Source organism: Strix uralensis, chromosome 28, assembly GCF_047716275.1.
Source record: "Strix uralensis isolate ZFMK-TIS-50842 chromosome 28, bStrUra1, whole genome shotgun sequence".
Taxonomy (NCBI): Eukaryota; Metazoa; Chordata; class Aves; order Strigiformes; family Strigidae; genus Strix; species Strix uralensis.
The window spans coordinates 4,846,893-4,873,299 of record NC_133999.1 but is presented as its reverse complement, the minus strand read 5'-3'; the positions used below and the strand labels follow the sequence as shown (position 1 = coordinate 4,873,299).

The following is a 26,407-nucleotide window of genomic DNA, read 5'->3' as shown; positions in this document are numbered from 1 at the left end:
GCCAAAAGGGGAATATTTTTATCCCTCTTTTAGGTCTTGAAAGAAGAGAACTAAATGACTTACACAACATGACAGAAGAAATCTGCAGGAAAGCTTGAAACAGTGTCTCACATTGAGGATAGTCCCCCAGACACCTTTGCTTTGCAATGTGGATGCAGAAAACAAATAAAAAGGAAATAAACTAAGAAACTTTTTATACCTTCTCCTTCTGGGAGTGCCTAGGGGTACCTCTGCCATAGCTGAGAACCTAATTTGTCCTGTTTTGAGTACTAGGACTCTTTTTGATGAGCTTGGACTCCACTGAGTTTTCAACAGGAGCTCACGATACACACACCTCCTCGCATTGAGGAGAGCTTCCTGCATTAAGAGCCACAAAATCAAAAAAGCTGTGGCCAGGCTGGAGAGGGCCCAGAGAAGGGCCACAGAGACGACCAAGGGAGTGGGCAGCCTGCCCTGTGAGGAAAGGCCGAGAATTTGTTCGTCCTTGGGAAGAGAAGGCTGAGGGGAGACCTTATCACCCTGTTCAGTATTTAAAGGGTGGCTACAGAGAAGATGGAGACTGCCTTTTTACAGGGAGTCACACGGAAAAAACGAGGGGTAACGGGTACAAGTTCCTCCTGCGGAGATTCCGACTGGACACAAGAGGGAAGTTTTTCACAATGAGAACGATCAGCCGCTGGGATGATCTCCCCAGGGAAGTGGTGGATTCCCCCACATTGGGCACTTTGAAGATTCATCTGGACAAGGGGCTGGGCCACCTTGTCTAGACCGGGCTCTTGCCAGAAAGGTTGGCCCTGCGGATCCTTGAGGTCCCTTCCAACCTGGTATTCGATGACTCAAAATCATCCTGACTCCTATTTTCCTTCTTTCTGGGCTCAGCCATCTTTGTTCATGGCTAATTGCTTTTGAGGCCCCCGCAGCGTGCAGCTGTGTGAACCCTCCTGCGATGAAGCGCCAGGACAGAGGTCCTGTTTGCAGGATAGGGTCCCTTTTACTGCGAGAGCATCCAGACAGGCAACTGGTTTATAGCTGCAATATACAGTAATTCAGATAATAACTCTCAGGAAAGACTTGGTGCCAGGAAAAATGAGCACCGCTGGCAGAAAATAAAGTAATAAGCTGAAGAAGATGTTTTGCAGGTGATCTTTACAAGATGGGTAGTCTAGAGGAGCCCATTAAAGAGAACATGAGTGTCTGTCTTTACTAACATGCCTGAAATCTAGCTTTCCATCTCAGAGTCTTTTCCTGGCTGGCAATTTGTTCAAAGTGCAGTCTAACCCTGCTGACCTCAGCTTGCCCTTTACAAGGAAAGCTGTGCTGGCTGTAACGCTGGAATATCAGCCCCACCGGGCTTGCTTTGGTGCTGACCCCACTTGCTCTCTGCTCCTGGTCAGACAAGCTGTCACTGTTAGCGGTCACACCGCTCACCCCAATTGTTTGAGTGCCGAGAGGCTGTATTACAACAACGGTCTCGGTTACCCACTGTGCTGTCATTTTCCATGGGACATGGAAAAGGATCTTACGGCTTTTATAGCTTCATTCCGAGTACTTGGAAACTTCAGGCTCTTTTCCCGTCAGTCAGTGCATTACTGGAGTCAGAAATGTCAGCTGGGATAGCGCACAAACTCAGAGATGGTCCCTATTCCAAAAAGCCAAATCAATAAGACAGCTAAACAGTGTGAAAAAGGATTCTCCTCACTTTATAGGACTCAAAGGGGGATGGAGAGGCTCAGGTGAAGCTGCAATGAGTCGTGTGAGAGAGCCAAAGGTAGAGATCAGACCCCCACTGCTCTCTGTCAGTCACAGGATGGTTTGGGTTGGAAGGGACCTTGAAGATCATCTAGTCCCAAGCCCCCTGCCACGGGCAAGGTCTGAAAAAAGACACAGTCAATTCACTGAAAACCCCTGTACTGACAAGGGGTCCAAGCGAAACAGGTGAAGTAAAACAAAAGAACTACTTGAGGAAGAGAAACCTCAAATAAGTGACTTGACAGTGTTTTATTTAAATGGAGACGTGGACTGAGCACCTAACACCGGTCACCCCCAAGATCCAGATTCAGAATTGCATTCTGAAGACAGGTCCGCAGGCCAGACCGCCTGGTTGAAGTGATCAGTAAGGACCCTCAACTTCAGAGGAAATATGCTACATCAGATGAAGCAAGATTTGAATTTCTTCTAGGCTGAATCAGAAAAGTTTCCAAATATTTCTTACCTCCAGTAAGGTCAAAAACCTGACTCCAGCGCTTGGGATCACGCCTCTGCTCCGAGCATCTCCCAGTGGCAGCTACACAGTGCTCCCCAAAATCCGGCCCGTGCCCCTCTGATGGGCTATTCACAACAGCAGGTACTTCTGAAAATATAAGCACTTGCTTCTGTGGGGCACATTGCAGTTACTGTAAACTTGTGCAACTCCTGTGAAATCAATCAGGCTACTTAGATCTTCATCAGCTGTACTCCCTCCCACACTTCTTTCCCCACTTTCAGGAACAGACCTACATGATGACTGTCTATAAATGTAAACTAGCACTTAAACACTAATTATTACTATATTTGATCGCCTGTGAGCAGCTACAGTTATATTTGTGCTTCTTGATGTAAAGGAAAAGATCATTTTAGGTACAGTTCTTCCTTGCTAAATTTATCAAAGACTTTAAATAAGACAGGTTTCAGAGAGAATACTGGGAATAGGGAAAACTTGATAATCCCTTAGATATCTGAGGTTTTTTTGGTCTTGATTAACTACTTCCATATACGATAATTACCAGGGGAAAAAAAAAAAAAAAGGTATGATGGTGATTCTCTAACATATTAAACGCCTTCAAAAAGAGCTGTGCTTCCGAACGACACTTAAAAGACTCCTCCACAAAGTTTACCCATTTCAAGCAGGATCAGGACTCCCCCTTACCTCTGGCTTCCTAATCTGAGTCATCTGTGAAATAAGAGGTAGTCCTTGCTCCACACAACGTGCCGTTCAATTATACACCCATAACACCCCCAAACCAGTCATGATTTGCGTTGTATAGATGAAGCAAGGAGGCCAAAAGACAAAGATTTACCCCCAGTCCTGAATTTACTCTGTGGCAAAGCCTGAAATTAAACAACTTCTGAGATCCAGCGAAGGGCCAGAAAAAGATTATTCTCCACAAACAAGAGTTCACTATATGGCCAAGTTCTCTTTTTGATATTTCACAGTAGGTATTTAGTGCTATACAAAAAGGCTATGACAAGAATTACTGATGGTGGCTTTCTCTTTCTCTCTTTCACCCTCTCCTGAAAAACGTAACTTAAATTTTTCATGGTCCATAAAATCTGTCTCAGTTGAACAAGTACATTTCCACCTAAGGAACCATCTCATGCACACTTTGCTGATAAAAACTGCGTAGTTGATAACTGATTATATGCTAACCACAGTATCACGGTTTGTTGGTTTGCAGAAGACAGGCATGTTTGTGAACCTTATTATACTTCTTATTATTTCTTTCAAAACAAGTGGTGGAATGCCTGCCTGGAAACTACAGAGAAGCATGCTAATTTCTATTTCAGGAAAAAGAAAAGGATGAGATGATGTCCTCGTTGATTTTTCTGCTCATTCAGAAACATTACATATTCTTTGTTAAACTCAGACATATCACTTAACAGACTGCTCATACCACTCAACCTTAAAAGCCTAACAGAGTCAGCCAAACAGCCACCCAGACCCTCTGTAATTCCTCTGCATTCAGGAAAAACAGGAGACTAACTCACTCAACTAAGAGTAGCTCACAATTAACTAACTCACAATTACTAAGTGTAATTCCCCATCTCTTAATGAGTGTAATAACCCCTTCTTCTGCCACGTTGACTTCATTGCCTAAGTTGGCAATTTCTTGGTGCAGAGATTTACTACAGATTTCCACAGCTTCACTTCATACAGAGCCAAGACTTCATGTGACTTCGGAGTCTTCTCCATCCTCTCCGTGACCATAAGATTTTTTTTTGGATTAGACTATTGGGGTCTTAGGCAGGAGTTAAATTCTGAACCTTCTGCTCATATTGGAGCTAAAGATGATGTGCACAGCATTTATTGACTATAGAATCCCTTTTAAAATACGTTTATTAATGGCTGATCCTCATGTCAGTGCTGGGCACCTTTGTGCTAGTCTTTTCATGCTTGCATTCATTTAACCAGGGCCAGAGATTAATTTCCTTTGCATTATCATTGCAGTGGTGACCTGCAGTAAATGTTGAGTTATGGCCAAACTTATCACAAGATACTGTTGCTGTTCATCACACCTAGCAATAATTCTCATTTTTACTCAATAGCTCAAAATGGAGAAGCAGCGAGATTCCTACAGTAAATCTTGCAAGATATTGTCTGTTAACATTTAATGCATGTCACCATGGTATAGTAAATAATTCCTTCTGTAAAACACCTAGAACCTATCCCATTTTATTATTCTTTGAACACTGGCAAAGACAAAACCAAAATCCAACTTGTGTATTAGACAATATGTATGAGATCTTAAAAAAAGAATGATTATGTCAAACCAGCCTTCTCCATCTCACAAGCACTAGCACTGAGTGACGTTCAGCTAGAAAACAGGCATTACTCAGTGTCGGGTACATAAGAATCACCATGCTGGTTCACACTAATAGTTTATGGTGGTATGTTTGGGGTTTTTTTTTAATATCCTCTCAGAGGAAAAGAAGCTGCAAGAGGAAGCATGACCCAGCCTTTTGTGTAAGCTGTCAAGCGACAGAAAGCAGAAATAATTTGAAGAACATGCTGGAATCATGGATTGTCCCTCCTGAGCAGAATGTCTTTAAGGTCCCTTCCAACCCAAACCATCCTGCGTCCTGGCCACGGCACAAACTACTCCCTGTTCCTCCCGCCCCCTGGCCCCGTGGTCCTACCCTGCACAGCCACTGTTCAGTGACACAGAATTTGGGAGTTTGGGTCTTTTCAAGCTGGTAGGAGAACCGAACCCAGCATTTTCAGTAATTCCTAGGCTAGAACATCACAGGATCGCTATCCCACTCCTTTCTCCCTGGGACTGCCATTTTAAACATCTGCCTTTAAGGGTCGCAGTGCTGCCCTCCCTTTGTTATTTTTCTGGAACCCATCTTCCCTGCGTGGTGTGCATTCTGCCTTACACAGTCATCTTTACTGTCTAATGCTATATACTACAATGAAAATTTTTACAATCTGAAAGTCATCATTTTAATGACTTTACAGAGCATAATAGGTATCATAACATATACCTTAAATGGCTGTTTTGGGGAGATATGGGTTCATTATTTTCACTTTAGAATCAAATCACCCCCTCCCAAATAAAACAATGCAATTTTATTCAAGCGATTATTTGCTTCTATGACTATTTTTCCATAACATTTTCCTATGTACATTTTTTTTTAAAAACACATTTGCGGAGATGTACCGAATTACTTATTCTGAGATATACCCTAGACATAAAAGCTTACAAAACACCCTACAGGCTCTGATTGCTGGTCCAGTGGAAATGACCAGTTCCACCTCTGAGCAGCAATCAGAGATGCTATTTAGGCAGAACAGCCAAACCAAGCCACTTCTTTGGTCTGGTCCCCTCACATTTCCAGATCATCCAGAACTGATGTATCAAACAGTTCTTCTAGCACCCATTTACGTACACACTGCCTACGAATTTGTGTCATCCCTGTTTGAACCTTCAATACTTTTTGCCTCTGCAACCTCCTGTGTCAGCAAGCGCCAGAAAATCACCTTGCCCTCAGAGCAAGGAACTATTAGCTGATTTAAATCAATCTCCAAATTTTATATAGTGCTGAAGTTGCACCCTAAGCATTCACGTTTTAAGACGATTTGCTGTGAACTCCATATGCAACTTGAGTTGTCTATGAAGAGCTGGAGTATTAGCAGATTCAAGTGTTTGCTTCACCAAGTCAGCTATGCTGCTTTAATCATATCCAATAAGACCGATAACCTGCAAGCGTTTCAAAAATGAACTATTGCTTCTTACATTATTTCAGACAGAAAAATGAAAACCAATGGAAGAGCATACATCTGCAACTCGCATATGATGCAAACACAAACAAGTGTGATTGGGAAGGTTTGAGGGAAAAATACCAGTATGAAAAAGGAGCATCAACATGGAATTCAATAACTGAAATCACACAAAATGGCTATTTTACAAGTAAAGTGAGGCTGCAAAAGGCAGGAGGGAACAGCATGTGGTGGAACCGAAACAAAACATCAAAATCACGCTCCAGCGCAAATGGATGACGTGCACCTTCCTTTTCTTTGGGCCTTTGTTCCTTTAAAAACAGAAAATAAATACTTACTGTCCTAAACACACACAAAATGACTATGCTGTGTGGTTTTAGCCAAATTTCATCTTCTCACTATAGGACTCCAAAATACCATCCCATATTTGAACATATGCTTGCTTCATTAGCACTTGCACTTGCACGGCAGAGAGATTGAATGCAATTTCTGTGAATATTGCAAAAGATGTATGCCAACACACACGGGAATACTAATACCCTGCAGTGACAAACCACTGTTTTATTTTAATCTTGGAGTTCTTTATGATAGATTGAAATAATCCAATTTTTTTTGTGAAAGATACCCCAGCAGATGTAGATCTAATCATCATAGTCGGTAATAATAATTTTGTTGGAAGAATGTGTTAAGACTGATCAATAATATATCCTCATGGTAGACAGCATGCAAACAAACCAGTAGCAATAGCCAATTCCCATCTTAAAAATCTTATGACCTAAGTATGAAAATGTCAGCGACAGATCCAAAAGTACAACCTAAAAATAGGAAAAAAAAAAAAGTCCCAAACTGGAGCCAGATGGACCCTGCCCAGTATCCTGCAGTGAGACTTCTGGAAAGGAATAAAAACCCCACAACACTGGCAACTCACAAAATGCTACCACTTTCAAAGCTAAAGATTTGGGAAGAGACATGGCTTCTCATGCTTGGTATCACAAAGTCCACCAACATTACACCGAGGCATCGGAATCCATAGCAAATTTATCAGTAATAAACCTCAACACAGAAGTGCTCAGAATGCGTATGGAAGAACGGGACTTTGCTGAGATGAGAAAAGAAAATGGAAAAAAGAATGACTCCAGGCAACTGAAAAGGACATTGGTGGAAAGTTTTCCCACGAATTCAGATAGTTATCCAGATAAAACACCACTTCAAAACAACCAAAACAGAAAAATTCAGTCATGCTGAGGTGAACTCAAGAGGTGTCGCAGTGCCTGCAAACTGGGATTCCTTGCCAGGAAAAAAAATCACAGGTGGAAAAACTTCCGTAGCTCTAATTGAAAGTCAAAGGCTCCTCAAGTTACTCACGTATTTTTGAAAGCATTGCCTGCAGTGCTTTCTGTTTGCTTCTGATCCCATAACGCAACTCCAGCCCTCGTGTAAGCTTCCTAATCCTTTAGCAGTTACGGCTACAAGTTGCCAATATAATTTTATGTTTGATCCCCCTGCTCTCAAAATGTGCTGCTGTGCAACTCCAAATGAACTCTGTTAGCACTGACCATGAAATCACTTGCTGTGATTTGTTTGCATATATATTGAAAAATCAAGTGATGTTAGTTCAGATTTGTGCAGAAGGGGTGGGGGCAGAGAAAGGAAAAAAAACCTCAGTTGCCTACAACCCATAAACTGAAGGATTTGCTGCTTAACACTGCAGGGGCTCTTGTACTTTCTCCATACCTTGTACCTATTTATGGTTCACATAGCAGTATCTAGTAAAACAAGGTTAACTCTGAGTTAATGCAGCGGCAAGTTTATTACAGGTATAAACATAATGGTCAGAGAGGTCAAAGAAATATAACGAATGGCATCATCGAATTTTGGTCTAAACCTGTAAGAAATGCACAAGAAGCCGATGCTTTTGTGCCCGACCCTTCGTTAGACAGCATCCCTTCTACTCACAGGATGTTTTTATATACAAAGGGCCCAGATGACTGCCGAGTAAATCAGCGTAGCTACGCTGACTTCTGCGGGACGATGCCAACTGAGGGTCTGGCACAAACATCATCCTCTGAGGCCAGGAATGACAAACGCGAAGGAGAACAAAAGAATTCAATGCAGGAGAAAATGAGAAATGGGTATTCTTCATTATGAGCACTGCTTGCCTCTACCAGCTGATCGTTCCAAAGTGACGGAGAATAAATTCTGGTCTCAGCAGTTCTGCTGTATTGTAAATCCAGACTGATAACTCCACTGCACCCAGCAGTGTTTGTTTTAGAGTTAGGAGCGGTCCTAGCAAAGGACTGAAATGGTAGGGCTTTGTCACACTGCTATGGCCTAAGTCCATCGTTAAGCTCTGGCTCTCAAAAGTGCTTACACACACTTTGTCCCCCTCTGAGTCACCAGACTGCTCATGTGGGGAATAATTAGGAGGAGGAAGAGGAGGCAAGGAGCACACTACAAATACTGAATCACCGCAGCATCGTGGAATCTTGCGCGTGTTACAGCGCTCTGGATGGTATGTTTTCCAGCTGCCTTCTTTCACCGTGCTCCCTCTGATGCATACCCTACACCCAGAATTAAAAAGCGCTGTAGCTGTGAAGGTTAATAATTGACAATGGACAGTTAAGAGTATCTTAGCCATCTAGTTGAAAGTCAATGATGCTAAACGCATAATTGTCCAGTACAGCTATATTTGTTTCAGGTATACTGCAGAACATTTTCTCATGCCCAAGATATTACTCTCCTGTGATAGCAGGAATATCTGAGCCAGATCAGCCTGCAAATGCTTCTTGAGGAAATTGGGTTTCTCCGCTCTATTAGGAGCATTTCATTTTTATGATTAAAATCAGAAAACAATGTTCTTCCCAGTTAAAGCGAAATGTGCAAAATACGACTTTCCTATAACTAGGTTTCCAAATACTTATCTAAAGTGCTCTGAAAAGGCATTAATAAATAAGGATGAAAAATGAAAACTGCATAGCTAACATGTTTCATAAACTATATTTGCTGTGAGTTATGGACAACATGCTTTAGAGAAATAATAATAATAGTTTACACTCCTGTACAGCACCTTTCAGTTGAGAGACTTCCATAAATAAAATACTGAGCTTTAATCAGAAAGGCAGGCATCAACTTCTCCATTATACAAAATTAGGTAAATCAAGGCAAAGACTAATAACCAGCCAACAGTTAAAAACCACAGTAGCCAAATTTCTGTGTAGACCCTTATTGACTGAAGGACTTTGATGTGTGCTCATGATCCACTCAAACTAGAGCTAAAATGAAGCCTATACCTATGTGGTAGGAGTTTACGTGTTTTGGGGATGTGCTTTCGTTGCCCTGGGATGGGTGGTTGTTTCACAAATGGACAGAGAGAAATATGAATGGATAGATGGAAGAATCGAGGCTGTGTCTTATTCCAGAAAGCGTACTATCTTGGAAGATCTCTACAGCAAAACAAGGAAGGACTTCTGACAGATCCTAAAGGTGTTTAGCCAACTGGTTCCTGCCATGATAGAAATTAGGTACCAAAATACTTGTGATCGTCTGGACCGAAATGATTTAACCGAACGTCACACAAGTAGGCTCGGGCTGGACGAAGTCCCTCAGGCAGCACACTGCCAGCTGGATCTATCTCCGTTTGTGTCTAGGCAGCTAAGTCAGCTAACAGTCAAAATTTCGTGTGGTTGGTGTCTCATTGAGCATACTGGGGGGAAGAAAAACTATGTTTTCACTCAGGTATGTGAGCTTGGATTGTACAATAGTAGAAAAAATATCCAAAAGACGAAGTACATACAGAAAACACAACGCAACAGACAAATGGAAGTAACCGAGAGGCCTTTTCTTCAATGCAACCAAAACACCTGAGGTTCCAGGGCTTTGCATCTTCCAGATCATAAAAAGGGGGAGAGCAGCAGGCTTTCGCAGGTGACAAAGGTCTAAAAATGTGCCACTTTGCTTGTGATGGACAGCTGAGAAAAAAGGAGTACAGCTGAATTTTGATTTAAAAAAAAGTCCTTGAGGCAAAAAGAAAAAAAAAAAAAAAAAAGGAGAGGGGATTACTTGGCATACAGGGGTATGCAGGAAGCTCTGAAAGACCAGAATAATGCACCATCAAAACACAACCATTTTAAAAGAGTACCTTTTCTTCCCTGCTCAGGTTGTCGTCTTTTGTTCCGTCTCATTTCAGTGACCATCAATACATCTGTCTCTTCCCTTCTCAGCTGGATGTGGTTGACAGTAATCCAATTGGATATAAGCCCAGATGCATTTCTTTCTTTCTTCCTTCTTTGTAATCTGTCTAAAAAACAAAATCCACAAAAGACTAGCATTACTTACAATTCAAAGTCAACCACTATTTCAAACTAAGCCCCCACGCTAGCAGCAAGAAAAAAAATCACAGGAAATTTATTACTGAAATTAAGTTGATAAAAAGCATTTCCTTTCCCCTCAATGCCTGTGCTCTTTTAGCATAGCAGGGCAACCTGACTCTGATAATCTAATCCACTAAATATAATGCATAGAAGAGTTCTGAGCCATCTTTAACTAGCTAATTACCATGAACCCTGCAGTAACAGGGCGGCCAACTTCACAATTTCACACACAGAATCACCCAGGATGGTTGAGGTGGGAAGGGCCCCACTGGAGATTGTCCAGTTCGACCCCTGGCTCAAAGCAGGGCCAGCTACAGCCAGGTGATCACGATCTTGTCCGATTGGGCTTTGAGGATCTCCACACAACCTCTTTGGGAAACCTCTTCAGAATTTGATCACCCACACAGTAAAAAACCAGAAACCTTCTGTTGCCAGAAGTCACAAGCTTCCATTTGTCACCGTGACGGGAGTCCCCATTTCCCAAATGGCTAAGCACAGACTCTGCCCGCATCGCCTTCGATACGGCTGGGGCTTCAGGCAACTCTCGAAGTGCAAGGTCTCCGAGATCTGATCACTCTCTTTGTCTTCACCTCAGGTGCAGCACAGCCTGCTGATTTCCTCCTGCAGCTCCTTGACCCTCCGCTGCTGCACACCTGCTGTGGCACGGCGAGCACCTCTGCCCTGTCCCAGCCCCAGCGTGGGGCTCCAGGCACTCCCCGCAGCCCCCATCTCCCCCCACAGCAGCTCAGTCTGTATCACGGTCTCTGACGATGAGGAAGAGCTGCTCCAGGCCATGCTGGGGTGTCACCGCCATCGCTGAGCACACGGATGCCGTCCTCAGCAGAGTTCCTGGTTTTCTTCTGTGCGCCCTTCTCCGTGAACCGCTGCGCAAAGCGCCGCGTCTTTTGGCTGCTTCAGCTGCACAAAGCGTGGCGTTTGCTGGCTGCCCTCGTGGAGCTGTGCTTTAGGAGCTCCCTCTGACCTGCTGAAAGGGTGCGTGACCCTCACCGTTGACCCTCAGTTTGATTAACTGCTTTCGCAAATCGCTCTTCCTGATACGATATTTCTTTGTTGGCGAGAGGAAACTTCAATGGTACAAGTCTAGAAAAGGACAAAGGACAAGCAAATGGACCAGAAATGGACCCCTGAGAGAAACTTTCTATGTTGCTGTACAATTGCAGCCCTGGTTGCAGACATTCTCAAGATGTACTGAACTATCTGGGGGCAAAGGCCACCATGCTATTCTTGATTGCCTCCTGAGATCTCCTAAAATTCAGTAGCTGCCTCACAAATTCAATACGGCCATGCTTTGGTGCCTAAGAAAGCATTGTTGAGGATCCCACCCCCTCTTTTTCTTTTGAGATAAATGCTAGCCTCTAAGACTTCAGTGAAAAGGCCGAAAACATAATTTAAGTTTACCTTAAAGTCTCAAAAACCAGGACAAGCCCAACGTTTCTCTCCCCCTGCTCCCTTCAGTTTTAGCACACCTGATTCCAGATTTGTGAGTATTCAGAACTGATAATGCTGTCAGATGCTTTTCAGCTCAGTGTAAGAGGGCTGACACACTCCTACTAGATTTTAATAACAACGAGCCACATCTGCACCTGTGGGAACCCAGCAGGGGCCAAAGGCATACTCAGAGGCAAGACGACCAGCTAGGCAGCACCTTCCAGATTTATTTGAGCATCTGGAGGCACCATGGAGCGATCTGCTCATCCTGTGGAAGCACCTTGCTGCTGCAGACAGCTCCAGTCTACAGAGCCAACTTGTGAAACACCTGCAGAGCCACGGGGACCTGGTAAACACAGGATCCCTGCCTTCTGGAACTGCTTGCATTTTGTTTTCCTCAAGTTTATGTCAGCCAGCACGAATGTGAATGCAGGAAGAGAGAATTTAAAATCTCTGGCTCTGCCTTCTGTCAATTCAATCTACCCTGTTTCTGTATCTGTCTGCAGGACATTCCTCTGGCCTCACAAACACCAGTTAGCTGCACAAACTTCTTATACACACCTCCTCCTCTGGCATATGTATTACAAAACGCACTATTTTGTGCTCTTCAGAGCCAGCTAGCAGCTCTCCTTGTTACATAAGCTTGGGCAGAGAGACCGACATTTGTTGAATATATTCTTCTTCAGGAGCTTGAGTTGACTGAGGTTTCCAGTTCTTCCTGCTCTAATTCAGTCTCATTTGAATTTACCCTGAAACAAGGGAGGCTAGAAGGCTCTCAGAAGGAATATTTAAGATGACAAAATGGTCTTGGGTAAAAGAAAGAACTTGAGGAAAGCTTAGGAAACAGAAATTGAATCTCCATTTCTTCCACAGATACCCTCTCATGGCTTGAAAGAAATCACACAACTTTTTTAGACACTAGTGCGAGAGATGTGAGTAGTTATCCATCACCAGTTCATCAGTACTGCCTCCAACACAGGGTTTGGTCAGTGCTTGCTCTTGCTTAGGCCCTCAGGATATCACAGCTCTAACAGTAGTAACAGAGCCCATGGCTAACTGTGAACAAACCAGGAAATGCAACCTTTAGGATTTCATAACCTAAAGTCCATTGTTCTTCACAGTAATGCCAAAACCTGTAACCAGCAAGAAATGTCATTTCCCAATTTTCCAGTATCCTTTAGTAGCCACTGCTCCATGTGGACTACAACTACCAGAAACACAATAAGTAAGTCCCCTCATTTTCCACCTTGACCTTTATCTGCCTCTTGACAACAGTTAGAAAAATATTTTAATCAGAGATGGTTAAAACCCAGCCTGATTATTTATGAAGCAGGTATTTCCCCCTCTCCTGTTGACTGCTTTGCTCCACTTAATCACCATGGCCATTAATTTTAAATAGCGCTAATTGCCACCTTTTGGCCTTTCAAAGCACATCTCGCCCATCTGCACTGGCAAGACCTAAACACAGAAAAAAACAGGGTTTGAGTCTTGTCAAAGCCAGGGAGGATGACAAGGGAGAATGTGCTAAGATACACCCAAGCTGGTGAAGAGGAAGTGTAAAAGACACCATCTGGATATCCCACATCACAGGGTGGATTTGCTCAAAATTAGGATAGACAATGTTGAAGTGGTAATATTACGACCCTCCTTCAGGTCAGCCACAGTTACTTTCTGTTTAGTGCTTCAGTGAGCTATGAAAACGGCTATTTCAAGGCAAAATGTCCACCCAGCCCTGTATTAGCATGGCATGTTGGGACAGCAGCACAAAAACTGCACGTGAAGCAAAACGTACACTCTCCTCGCTGCCAGCAACAAGGTTTCCAGCACCGCGTTGCCCTCTCTGATTAGACATCCCACCTAATAAGCAGTCGCTTTGAAGCTCTTACAAAGACCCCCTTGCATAAAAAAAACATTTGCTTTCACTATTCTGCTAATGTTCTGGAAATCTGTGTATTTCCAGGAGGCATCCTGAACCAAGAAAGTCCACCAGCTACTTCCCTTTGAAGACAGACACGCTAAAATAAAGACATCACATGAAGTTAGAGGCCAGGGTGGGGTAACAGGCTGGTAATGTCCCATCTCTGTTATTCTTATTCAGGATAATTGAGCCTGACATATTTCAAGACAAAAGCCCCTGCCCAAAGCCAGCTGGACTCTGGCTCATGCTAAATTAATAGAATTTAGGACAAAAAGGAATTATTAGCTCCCCTAATGTGACATGCTGCGGAGTTGCTCAGTACTGAGGCCAAGCTAAATGAATCCATTCCCAGGCTCGGAAGTGAAACCAAAACTGCAACGGACTTTTAATGTTATCATCGTGTTTGTGTAAAGTCTCTTCTTTTCATCTTTGGTCATTTCTTTGTGCCAATTAGTTCCAAACGAGGGAAGAGGTGGAAACTGCAGCATCTTCTGACAAAATCTGTCTTCCGTTAAATTTACAGCTCAGTTTTATACACCTCAAAAATTCTCACACTTCAAATAAGCCAAGGACAAACTTGAATATCTGAAATGAACCTCCAAACCTTTTGAATTTTCCCCAGCATATGCAAGGAAGGCAGCTGCCAATCTCAGTATACATCTAGTTAGACTGCTATTCAGAAATATATAGTAACTATTTTATAACAGAGCCTTGCTATGATTCAATTTAAGCTTGAGTTTCCATATTTTATGACTAAATATTGGTTACACAAGAAGAATTTTGGCCCAGTTTTCCCAATGCTGATCACGGCATCTATTTGCTCCATTAACTAATGAACACTGATTTGTCTTTCATTTGCGCATCTCGTCTGTTTAAACTGCTGAACGCTAATTTGTAATACTTGCAGAAGCTGGAGTGCATTTGAAAAGTTCCTAATCCTGCTTCCACTTCCAGTGGTGGGATCAGTGAAGTTTTGCCATGGAAAAACCAACGCATGATGGTCTGGCCATTCATCTTTGGGATGAGGGATAAAACTCCACAGTCTGGACCATTTCTTGGTCTTAAGGCCTCCTGTGGCACACAGGCTCTCCAGGTGTACATCTAAAACGTTGTGCTAATCCCCAACACAAGTATGAATGCTGTTTTTTTCACAAAACAACTCCCCATGCCCCATGAGCAACTACAGTTCAGGGAAAGCTGCTTATTTGCTGCCTTAACCGGATGAGCACGGAGCTGAGGCTGCATTTCTCTCCACAGGTGGCTGCTCTGAACTAAAGCAGACCTGGGATCTCGTGAACACTTTCCTTTTCAAACACAAACACACTGGTTTGTTGAACCACTACCAAACCGTATTTGCAAGCTGGAAACAGAACTGAAAAAGTAAAAATAAACCAAGTTCAGCTGGCTTAGGTATCACAGCTTTGTTGCAAAGCTTTTTCTAGTTAAATTCAAGCTCAGCTGAAGGAACGATGCAGCCTTTCTCCTTGTGTTTCTCTGCACAGGGCACCTCTACAAATAAACATTTAAGAAACACAATCTTTCTCCCTCTCTCTCGCTTCCCACCACTGTGATTTACAAGGTGAAATTAAAAATACACACATCCCAGTGCTTGGGGTTTTACATCTTGGGTCACTGATTTATAAAAGCTGCCAGTGAATTTTAAATGCTTCGTTTTGATTTAGAAATCATTGCTTGAAAGTTGCATTTATCTCGAATATTCAGCTGTACTGCACATCACTGAAAATCTGATTTATGGACTGCAAAATGTATGCAGATAGACTACAAAACATATTTATAGATCACTCTCCCTAATAATAATATATGCAGCTCACCCACCCAAAAGATATGCACATATTCATACATATGTGTAAATGCATATATGTGTATATATCTCAAATATTTATATTAAATCCTTCTCTCTCTAACCACATTTCTGATGGTAAGATCAGGCACCATGTCAATATATAATGAGAGGCTCTGTGATGCCTTCCTTCCACCCCCTCACCTTATCATTCCTGCTAACACGTATAAAATTCAGCTTTAAGCTCTATTTCCAGCTCCCCAGGTGCCTCTTTCTCCTGCTGCTGCTGTCAAAGGCAGAGGGGCTGGAGTCACAGGATTGCAAAAACAGTCCAAGTAATTGGATCCTTCATCCCATCCTTTTGGTGAGGGTGTGGGATTGCTTCTGCTGGCCTCTGTCCCCACCAAGCTCACCTCTCCCCGCTGGGCTAGAAAGAGACTAGAGATCAAACGGGACCACGGGGGCATTGCTTTCTTTAAAACTGAAAGGAAAAGACCTGCTTTTCCTTCTGGACTCATACAACGAACACTGGAAGAAAAGGAGGAAGGCCAGGAAAATGGAACAGAGGAGCACATTCCCCCACAGCTTCGTCTCTTTTCCCAATTCCATTTCTTTAAAAGCCACCAATTCCCGATCTTTCAAATACAAAGCACATTATCTGCTAATGACATCACACAATGCCTCATCACCCACTGATTTTTATTAAATAAGCCCAATGGTAGTAAGAAGTTGGGTCCTATTTTGTGAGATGGTCTAAAAAGCTCTGGCCATACGGCAGCCTTTTCCACCAAACGCTCTCAATCTGAACCACACCACCTTTTGCAGGCAGCAGAGCGTGGGGAGCAATGAGATGGTTAAAAAACGCATAAAGTAGATATACACACTATTTTAGTCAGTCATTAGCACTAATCACAGGTTTCCCCACCCACTTACCTATTTTCAGCTTGAAGTGTATTACACTCTTCAGGGGGCAGAGGCTGGCATTGCCCTGAGACAGAGCCAGGGGCTCATTAAGCCTCCACAAATTCAACAACATAAATCCACGTACTCACACCTCTGTTCACACTTGCCCCTGCATCCTCCTGCCCGGTTGTCACAAGGGAGACCAACTGCACAGAGCAGTTCGTTAGCAAAACCAGCATATCCCCAGTCCCTGGACAGGGCTCGCATCCCTTCTCGCGGCTGCCTACTGAGTTGTTCTGGGCAGTTGTGATTTCTCCACTCAGCAGCAGCTGAATTGATGTCCCTTGTCTCCCTCCTGGGGATGTTTTGAGGCTTAATTGATTCCTACTGTGGAGTGCTTTGAGATCACCAGACAAAAGGCAAAGAGAGCTGCGAAAATGGTGTTTTGAGCATCCTGACATTGTGCAAAGGACCAGAGCAAAAACAACCCAGGAAACCCTGTTTTGCAGTTCACCCTTACACTGGCTCCTCCACACAGGGGTTAACTTCACCCTGTGCTCATGATTAAAAAATAGCTAGCCTAGTCATTCGCAATTATTTATAGGCTGAAGAGGTGGCGTATATTGTGCTAGGAGCATTTTTCAAGCTGATTAAGTTTGCATTACAACTTCGCGTACGGTGAGGTCTGCTGACAGCTGGGTGTTCTTACAGGTTACACGTTGTACTCTATCAAATCACAGGCAGAACTGCGCTCGACTTTCCTCTCCCCTTCCCCAAAGGCCACTGGGAACACCAGGTAGCTGGGGTGGGATAGGACAGAGAGGAAGATCTTCCTTAATCTATGTCATGTATGGGAACAGATCAGAAGTAGATCCACCGCGAATCTACCTTACCCATCCAGCCTCGTATTATTCAAGCTCCTCCCAGCTGCTAAAGGCTTTACCTTGATCTGCTAAGTGAAGGAGGAGGTTTCATTGTCCTTACTCCAGAGGTGTCACAGGGAAGCACAGCTTTGTACCCACAGTTAAGTTCCTAAATAGTACAGGGGCTGTGATTTTAAGGATGAGTCAGCATGGCACAATGTGGTCTGAGCCCTACAAAGGGAGGAATTGGTAGGACTGAAATTTGATTCATCCTTTCTAGAAACTAAAGAGATGGGGCTTATCCATGGATAAGATGTGGCAGTTCTCAACGCAGTCTTTAACAGAGGTCTTACAGTTTACTCCACACCTGAAAGCGGACAATGTTTAAGAAGTCGGGCACCTTGGGAAAGCCTTTGAAAACCTGATGCCAAACCTCTCTCAGTCCAAACCCAGGAGCTTGCACAGACCACACCACAATCCTGTCCTACCGATCTCTATCTTCTGTATGCTTTTCCATCAGAGTTATGCAAAACAGATGGAGGACACTGCAAATTCGCACTGGTGTCAACGACTAAAGAGACTGCAGGGCTAACAGAGCACTGGAAGTAGTATCTCTCCCTCTTCGTAGAGTCCCTTTAGTGCTAAAAGCTGTCCCAGAGGAGAAAACGCACAAATGGAGGAAAGGAAGGTGAAAACAGACATTTGGGACATCTATTTGCTCAACTTTCTGTACAACAAATGTCCTATGTATAGTATGTTTAGAGAGCATTAATAGGTATTTATTCAGCCAGAAGGCAGGTTTATGAAGATACTCTATAAAATACAACATTGAGCACAGATAAATAACAATAATAAAAATATAATATAGGTGAATCCATTATCTGACTTAAATCAGCGTAATTAAAAGCTACATATTTCAGCTGCCAAAAGTGGCAATTCAAGTCATACTGCAACTTTATGGACACGTTTCCATTAAGACCATCAGTTATGAGTAATATAATTTCCTCTTCACCGAGCATTGCTTACCTAATTTCACCTTTTCCTTAATAATACACATTACTTAATTCTCCAAACAGCTGTGTAATTTAACTAGGCGTGGTAAAAATCCACCGATTAGCCCGCCTGCAATTCTGAACATGCAAAGCAATATACAGAATATGATTCTTCAAAGAAAGGTTTCAAATTTAGGACAGCAACGGGATTTGGGGCAATGGTCTAAAAGGTGCAATTACGATAATATGCCAGGAAGGCAAAAGATTAAGCTTTTTATTATTCTGTAACATATTTTTATATTTTATTGCCAATAATTACATAGGTTTCTTTCCTACTTTCATTGCCTCAACATCTCCCAGGTTAATTATGTTGTCAAGATCATGTCAAAAAGCCACCACTAAAATTATGATTCTCATTACATGATGATCTAATCAATTTTGTGTGGTAATTTTGGTCCAACCTATTCTACCAACATACACATCCTGTACATGGAAAAATCTATTTCTCCGTCACACTATATTATACTGTTGTTCTTGTGCCACTACAGTTAAGAGCCTGTCAGCAGTTCTGCTACAACCTCTTATATCCAAGGTTTATAATACAGACATTAAAAAATATAATCATTTCTGGCTGACATTTGACAGGCATTTTCATTATGGAGGCCAATTATATTTATTTGGAATTTTGGTTCCACTTGAATAGAGAGGCTCAAGCGTTACCTGTTATCCAAAGAGCTGTTACGACTAGGGATTGAGCCAGGAACCAGAACCACAAATCTAAACCACTCTTGAAAAAGAAAAATATGCCTTGCTTGATAGTTAGCTCTGCAGATTAGGGCAACACTCCCTCTACTCCATCACTTAACTAAAGGCTTTGCTTTACCAGCATCACAGCACTGAACGACAGGGCATTAACCAAACACACAATTATTGGAGGATCTTCTTTTGCCAAGAAAGGTTGGACCAGATGGTCCTTGAGGTCCCTTCCTGGGGTTCTATGATTTGCATCCTCAAAAATATAGAAGATAAGACACAAACAAAAGCCCCTGAAAACATCCCAAACAAGTGGTTAAAATGACCATGTTCTATGTGAAGCTCTCAGTCTTATTGTTGATAAAGATCAACAGCTGTTTAAACCTGTTAATCAGCTGCTTAAAGCTGTTCAAAATGCAGGATCTTATATAAATGGGGAATTACCAATTCATAAGCCTTGTTCTGGGTCAGTAAACACTTCTGATGTTCAGCCATAGGCGAAAACATGAAATAAAAGGTCAGAAGCAAGTGGGAGAACCTAGCAATGGCCAGCTCTAAAAAGAAAAGGCAGAAGGAACTTTTCATACTTTCTCACTGATGTGGTTAACTAGATACATTTCAGTCCTGCTTGCATGCCCACATCTTATGTTTGCTTCCTACAAACATTTCAGTGGTTGGCTTTTCACTGCCAAAAATGTCTCGGGGAGGGGAATTTTAAAATGGCATATGTGAATATGCATAGCAGCAATGTTTTAAAACATATCCGCGCTGAAGTTTTTGCTCCAGAACAGCTTGCATGATCAGTAGTCAAAAATAATGCTGAGTGGTTTACCAGGTTTATCACAGAATGAATGACAGAGCTTGTGTCACAGACTTGCAGCTCCTAGAGTGAAGAAGAAAGATGGAAGTAACTAATCCACTGGAGAAAACTGAAATGTGCTCGTGAAATGTAGATGCTCCTAGCAGTAGCGAGGCTGAATTACATTCCTATCCAAAGGCCAAAAGCATTACTCCAGCCCAAGATCCAAGCAGTGCAGAGGGCTCAGCACATTGCACAGAGAATATGTTCCACTTCAACTGCATTATTCAGCACAAAAATATTTTCCAAGATGTAATTACCTTGGCACACTTTGTTCAAAGAGGGATACAGGTGGAGAATGTATTAAAATCCTAATCTCTTTGATCACAATGTGCTAGTCTCTTGCAATCCCTAAACAGCATACATAACAATTTAAAACACATGTGATTTCAAAGTAGAATTCAATATATATACAAATAAGAAATGAGGCAGCACCATTAAAAAAGATGGGTCAGATCTGCTCAGAGCAGCCTAGCTGAAATGAATTCAGCAGCAGTATCAAAGCACATATTAGCTAAGGATCAGGCACAAGTAGTAGTGAGCTCTACTGCTGGCAAAATACAGATTTTAAAGGGGCTTTGCATCGAATAACACATCTGAACTCATATAAAACCAAAAGCATTCCCTCCTTGTACCACTCGGAATCATGAAAAAGCAAGTTTATTCAATACCTGCTCTGAATTAGGACAAGAGGTAGGACAAGAGGAAATGGCCTCAAGTTGCGCCAGGGAAGGTTTAGACTAGATATTAGGAAGGATTTCTTTGCAGAAGGGGTTGTTGGGCGTTGGAATGGGCTGCCCAGGGCAGGGGTGGAGTCCCCATCCCTGGAGGGGTTGAAGAGTAGAGTCGACATAGCGCTGAGGGATCTGGTGGAGTTGGGAACGGTCAGTTCTAGGTTAATAGTTGGACTGGATGATCTTCAGGGTCCTTTCCAACCGAGATGATTCTGTGATTCTGTGAATTCTTCCAAACTGCATATACATTTATGTCATAAAATAGGAAAAATTGGTCGTTGGAAAGACTTAAAAATGATTTCCCTTTCATTTTAAAGTCGTGCATATGCTGTGGGCTAAGGGCAGGAGAGGGATACACGAGGACCCTCCAGATGCACCCAGAGCAGCAGAGGCTCATCTGAAGAACGCTCCTTCGCCTGCCCTCTCACTACGGACAAGCTCACACGCTCCCAAAGTGACTTGCCTAAAAGCCAGAGCTAAACCCCAGCCCTACAAAAGGCTGAAACGTAGGGTCTTCAGTGGGTCAGCAGCAGGCATGGATTTATGGTGGGGAGTAGAAAGTCAGAGAAGTTAAAGGACCAGCAGTTCCTCCCTCAGCACCACCAAATACATTCAGCGGAGCAGCAGCAGCAGTCACGTGGCAAGGCAGCCCTGTCCCTCTTCCTCCCATCCCACCCCAACCAGGGTTCACCTGCCTCTGGGCTTCATTCGTGAATGGTGACAGAGCTCTACTTCCCTTGCCCAGGACAACTACTGCCCCTTGCCCTAACATCTTGTCCCCTCTGTAGGTACTTACGTTGTCTTAGATTCTCTTTGAAGAGCTTGGGCTGACCACCAAAGAGACCACCTCCCGACCTCTTAAAAGCAAGAAACCAAACTTAACCTCTGCTGAGGTTTGACACACATGATAAATGTGCTTCATACAAACCAGCGACTGATATTTTTTTGCTGCTTAGTCAACGCTGCTGTAATTTTTCAACTGATAGTCAATCATCAGTGAAGTGTAAATAGGTTGCTATGTGGATTGGCTAAGCTACCTATTAATCAACCAGATTAAAAAGATGATGGCAAATCTCCAATAATTATGCAGCATAATTAAAAGGCTGGGAAGCCTGATTTAGGGCTTATTAGCCCTCTAAGTCCTTCATTAGCCATATTAGTTTCCTGCATCACATCCCAAAGGGAAAATATTACTGTTGCACCGTGAGTCACAAATATCTGACCAGTACATTCAAATATTACACTCACTCCTGAATTTTCTGAACTTTGGAATGTCAGTGTATAAATCCAAGTGTTTTTGCCCTACGCTCTTTAAGTGGAGACAAGACACACACGTTTTATGTACGGCAAACACCCTTTTTCATAGGGTAAACCAAAAAAGAAATCCATGACGAACAAACCATTTTACCCTAATGGATATACCTCTGTACCTCTGTCTGCCCGATCTTTAAAATGAGTGAAAGATACTGATCTTGCGTAATGAACCATTCTGATAGGTATCTGCTCTTTTTCATCGTATGCATGTTTATAATTTCCAGGTATATTTACTCTTGGACTGTGGGAAAGAAAAAAGTGGGCAAATCCGTGACTCCTCCTTCAGAAAGGTGACCAAAAACCCAAGCCAGGTACCATTACATAGCCTTGCCTTGCCGTGTTTGTCCCTCTTTAATTAGTATTGGACAATCTCTTCAAATTTGCCACTAAAGCTCAAGATGATGCAGGTAAACGTAGAGATGACAAGGGCAGAGTTTGCACAAGCTGTCCTATAAACCAATCCACCTCCCTACGTGCAAGATCTACGAAAGAAAAGATAATTCTCCCCCAAACTTAAATGCTAAACAAATTGGTCCAGCGTACTGAGGCCATGACAATGCTGAAGACATGGAAGCGATGTCAGGAATCTCTAGAGATCTCAAGTTGCTCTGTAGATGGGGGGAGTGTTTACCTGGGATCAGACAAGACACTTTCACACAGAGATCACCTAGCTGAGTTGAGCTTCTGCTCAGCAGCATGGGATTGTCCCCTCCCAGCATTTATGAGGCAGGGCTGTAAATTGTAGGACACAAATGCCAAACCAGAGAAGCTATTATTGCACAGACAGCATCTGGCACCTTTTGATGGGCTGCATAAGCAGATGCCGTTGCACAAATGCCAGCACTTCTCAAGTGGTTCACCCAGTGTGATATCAGCTGGCCACCTTCCCATTGCGCTGCCAGCTGCCAACGATTCTCCCATGCAACCTTCTCACCTTTGAGCAAGAATTGACATACAGCTCTGTAAAGCTAAGGAAGACATGTCATATTTTTCTTCAATAAAAAGAGATGTCTTCTGGGCTAATAGGTACTGTGCTGGAGACCAACATCTCCCAGTGTCACCTCATTTTCTCTGCTGTCTCCCACATTGGACTGGAATCCCACCCCTCACCTATGATGGGAGGACAACCAGACACTCAACAAGTCCCCCACAGGAACTTCTCATGCTGTAATTTTGGCTACCCATTCCCAGACTACTGTCACACTGATTGATCAAGCACTGTAGATCAATACATAAGAGTTCCTACCTAAACATAGGCACAAACAGGTTCTATACTTACCTTAGTTACTCTCTTCCAAGTAGGAAACCCATCACTCCACAACTCTGCTGCTTCTTTCATCTCTAGACCTGCATCTCATCTTTAGACTGCAGGGTGTCTCGGACAGGTATTGGCATGGTCCCTATTAGCATGGTTCTGCTCTTTAGTTCTTAATGAACTTTATTGTTATAATCTTGATCTTGCTTGCATTTGGTGAGGAAAAAGCTCATTTACATGATCAGATAAAGACATGCTTTCCTGACAGAACCAGTCAAAACAGGAGCTGCCATTCTGCTGAGAATAACCGTGCAAGTCCACCCCTGCTATCTAAATCAGGGCAGGATCTACCCCACCCACCACCACAACACCTAGGCTGCCATACTCTTATGAAATAGCTGCCTGTCCTCCAACACACCTGTAAAACAAGAAGCTCCTCCTGTCTTCCTCCTTAACGGAGCTTTCCAAGCCTGATGAATTATTATTTTGGCTGGGCCAGCAACAAGCTAATCAGAGCTGCTTGTTTCTAAAAGCCTCTAAAGCAAAATCCAGATTGCTGCTTGTCTCTGTGGTGCTGAGGCACCACTCTTCCTAGCACTAAGGATGATGCTTTTCTACAAAACAACATCCCTGCTGTAAAACGTGAAGGGATCCGTTAATTAAGTCAGATTGCCAGTGGCTCCTGGTGGGGAGGCAGCTGCACTGCATGTTCCAGTGTTTTAAAAGTGTCCTGGTGTTCAAGAACACTGTCATTATTTTCTGCAGAGCATCCTCCCAAACACCGTTAAACACACTGAAGCAACACATTTGCTCGTACATCACGTTGCAGGTGATCAGGTTGCACTGGAAGACTATGACTGCATATCGCATCTGCTTTGCACGCATCCTCCCCCTCCACTCTTCCGAGTGGGAAGAAATGGTCCTGGTTTTAAAGAGCTTACAGCCTAAATGCATGAAAAGAGGAGATAACAGCTAAAACCAATCAACAGATAGTTGGGGTGAGAAGAACAAGGTAACAGCAGACAATTATTTTCAGTGTTTCGAGCAGACACAGCCAGCCAACTGCTCTGTCGTCACTTGCGGTTGGATTCTCACTACAGCTTCATCCCCTTTACTGATGCATGAAAAGGTCAACCCAAAAAAAGGCCCTAAAGCCACCGCTTCCAGCTGTAGAAGAACTGTTGCCACTGTCATCGTGGAAAATAACCATAGACTGTGTGAAGAAAAAGATTTCACAATTCTGGCCAGGCTTTAGGGCTTTGTGGGGAGGGTCAGGGACTGCAATACCACACTGATTCTAAACAAAGCCCAAAGGGGTCTAATTTTGCTACTCATCCTCTGGCTGAGCAAGCATAGCTATGCTGCACCTAGAGCATGCTGGCACCTCCCCTAGGCTTGTTCAAAGCGAGGCAACAAGGAGCTAAGAGCTCTGATAATGACCTTGACTGTTGTTTGAGTTCTGCTGCTGTTACTGATATCCCGGTTTGGTAGATCAAGGCTGGCTTGGGCAGGTCTACGCAAGCTAAGCTCATAGCTGAGAGTGCAGATCTGAGCTAAGGCTTCTCGAAGCACTTGACAACAGTGTGGTGCAAAGTTGGGCCAAAGTCTTCCTCACCCACCTTGGGGTGACAGATGTGAGAACAATGAACCAGGCACCGTCCCAGAGCTGTCGAGAGAGAACAGAAGGAAGAAGGTGGAGTGGATTTTGAGGTTGCTGCAAGGGGTCTTTGCAGAGAGGACAAAAGGATTTAGGGAGAAATTGGGCTGCTGAGAAAGGCTGGCATGTGGGTTGGGAAGGGCATGGATGGATGACTAGGCAGAGCATGAGAGATGACAGCACAACCAGGACCAAGCTGTGAAGACCTTTTAAAATAAGGACAAGTAGTTCCCTTCACAGGATACTCACAGTCCAGAGTGGCAGCTTGATCATTCTGTTCTGTCTGTTTTACGTCAGTAATGGCAAGACACATCTGCTCAGCTGCTGAAAAGACAAAAACCAGGTTCACTTAATGTCTCTATAATCACAGAGATAACAACGGATCTCTTAGAGCACCTCATTAGAACCCATTGCTTTCAGTTTGTCTGATGAGACTGACACCAGGGCACAGGCAATTCCAGTTTTATCTTAGTGAAATTGCTGTGAATTTGAAATGATGTGTATATATGATGGGAATAAATACACCTCCTTCAACTTCTAGTCAACAGAGAAAAAAAGACATATGTGAGTTAAAAAAACCCCGCACGTACTAACAGCTGCATCTTAATGAATCCTCATCTAACTAAGCCCTTTAAAGCTTTAAGCTGACAATCGCCTATATAAACTGAAAATCCCAAGTATGATTTGGCTCTTGCATAAACACGTTTTCTTGGTATCGGCAACACAGCTTTGGAGAGTCTGCGACGTCATGAAACCTTCAGGGCTAGGAGCACCCTTTCATACGCTTGAACACCTTCCCTCCTCTGGAACCAAAAAGAGGAGCACGTGGAGATAACAGAGCTTTTCACTTCAACGGTTCAAGTGACAAGATCCTACCACATAGGGCCTCGTTTTTGTTCTGGTCCCAAAATATTAAGAGGGCATAGAAGTGAATTAAATAGCCCTTACAGAACACCACCTCCGAGGGGGGAGGGACAACGGCAGTCTCTGCTACTGTGAATCCTGCAACACATTAGGCAGGCCAAAGAACTGACAGCAGTTCGATATGATACAGTTAAATCCTCCTTTCTAGGCTCCTCCTCTCATGCCATTCCCTAGAAAGGATGAGCTTCATCAGTAGGGCGAGAGGGAACGAGATGTAGAACCTAAAAGTCACCCTCTCCTAGCACCAAGCAGTAGGGATCCCTCTAGCTAAAGAGAGGATAATGCAGGAAAAACTCATTCTGTTGTTCTGTCCTGGACCCGTTCTAGGCAGAGCACCTGGGTTTTTAGTTAATAAAGCGGGGCCAAGAGATAAAGGCTACTATTACAAATAATTGCCAGGAAAAAAAAGATGCATTAGGGTAAGAAAATACAGAGCACATAAAAGCTCTCGTTAACATTCTTTATACGTGCTTATCATGAATTTTATACAGGGTTAAATATATTTTCTGGTGACTAACACTGCAAGGCTGAGGATTAAAAAGGATAATGTACAATGTGATTTATGAAGTTTTAATGGAAAATCCCCATGGGTTGTGTATAAATCTTATTTATAGCTTTAAAAGTATGTAATATACTTA

The 26,407-nt window shown here is 43.1% G+C and overlaps 1 long non-coding RNA gene across 1 annotated transcript; it reads right to left on the bottom strand.

Annotated features, from left to right (window-relative positions):
• Positions 1-10,142: 10,142 nt before the first annotated feature.
• Positions 10,143-23,260, bottom strand: LOC141935807 (uncharacterized). Its single transcript, XR_012626633.1, has 2 exons — positions 23,213-23,260; positions 10,143-10,274 (listed from the first exon to the last, which is right to left on the bottom strand). It is a non-coding gene; the product is annotated as an uncharacterized LOC141935807 (long non-coding RNA).
• Between the last annotated feature and the right edge of the window lie 3,147 nt (positions 23,261-26,407).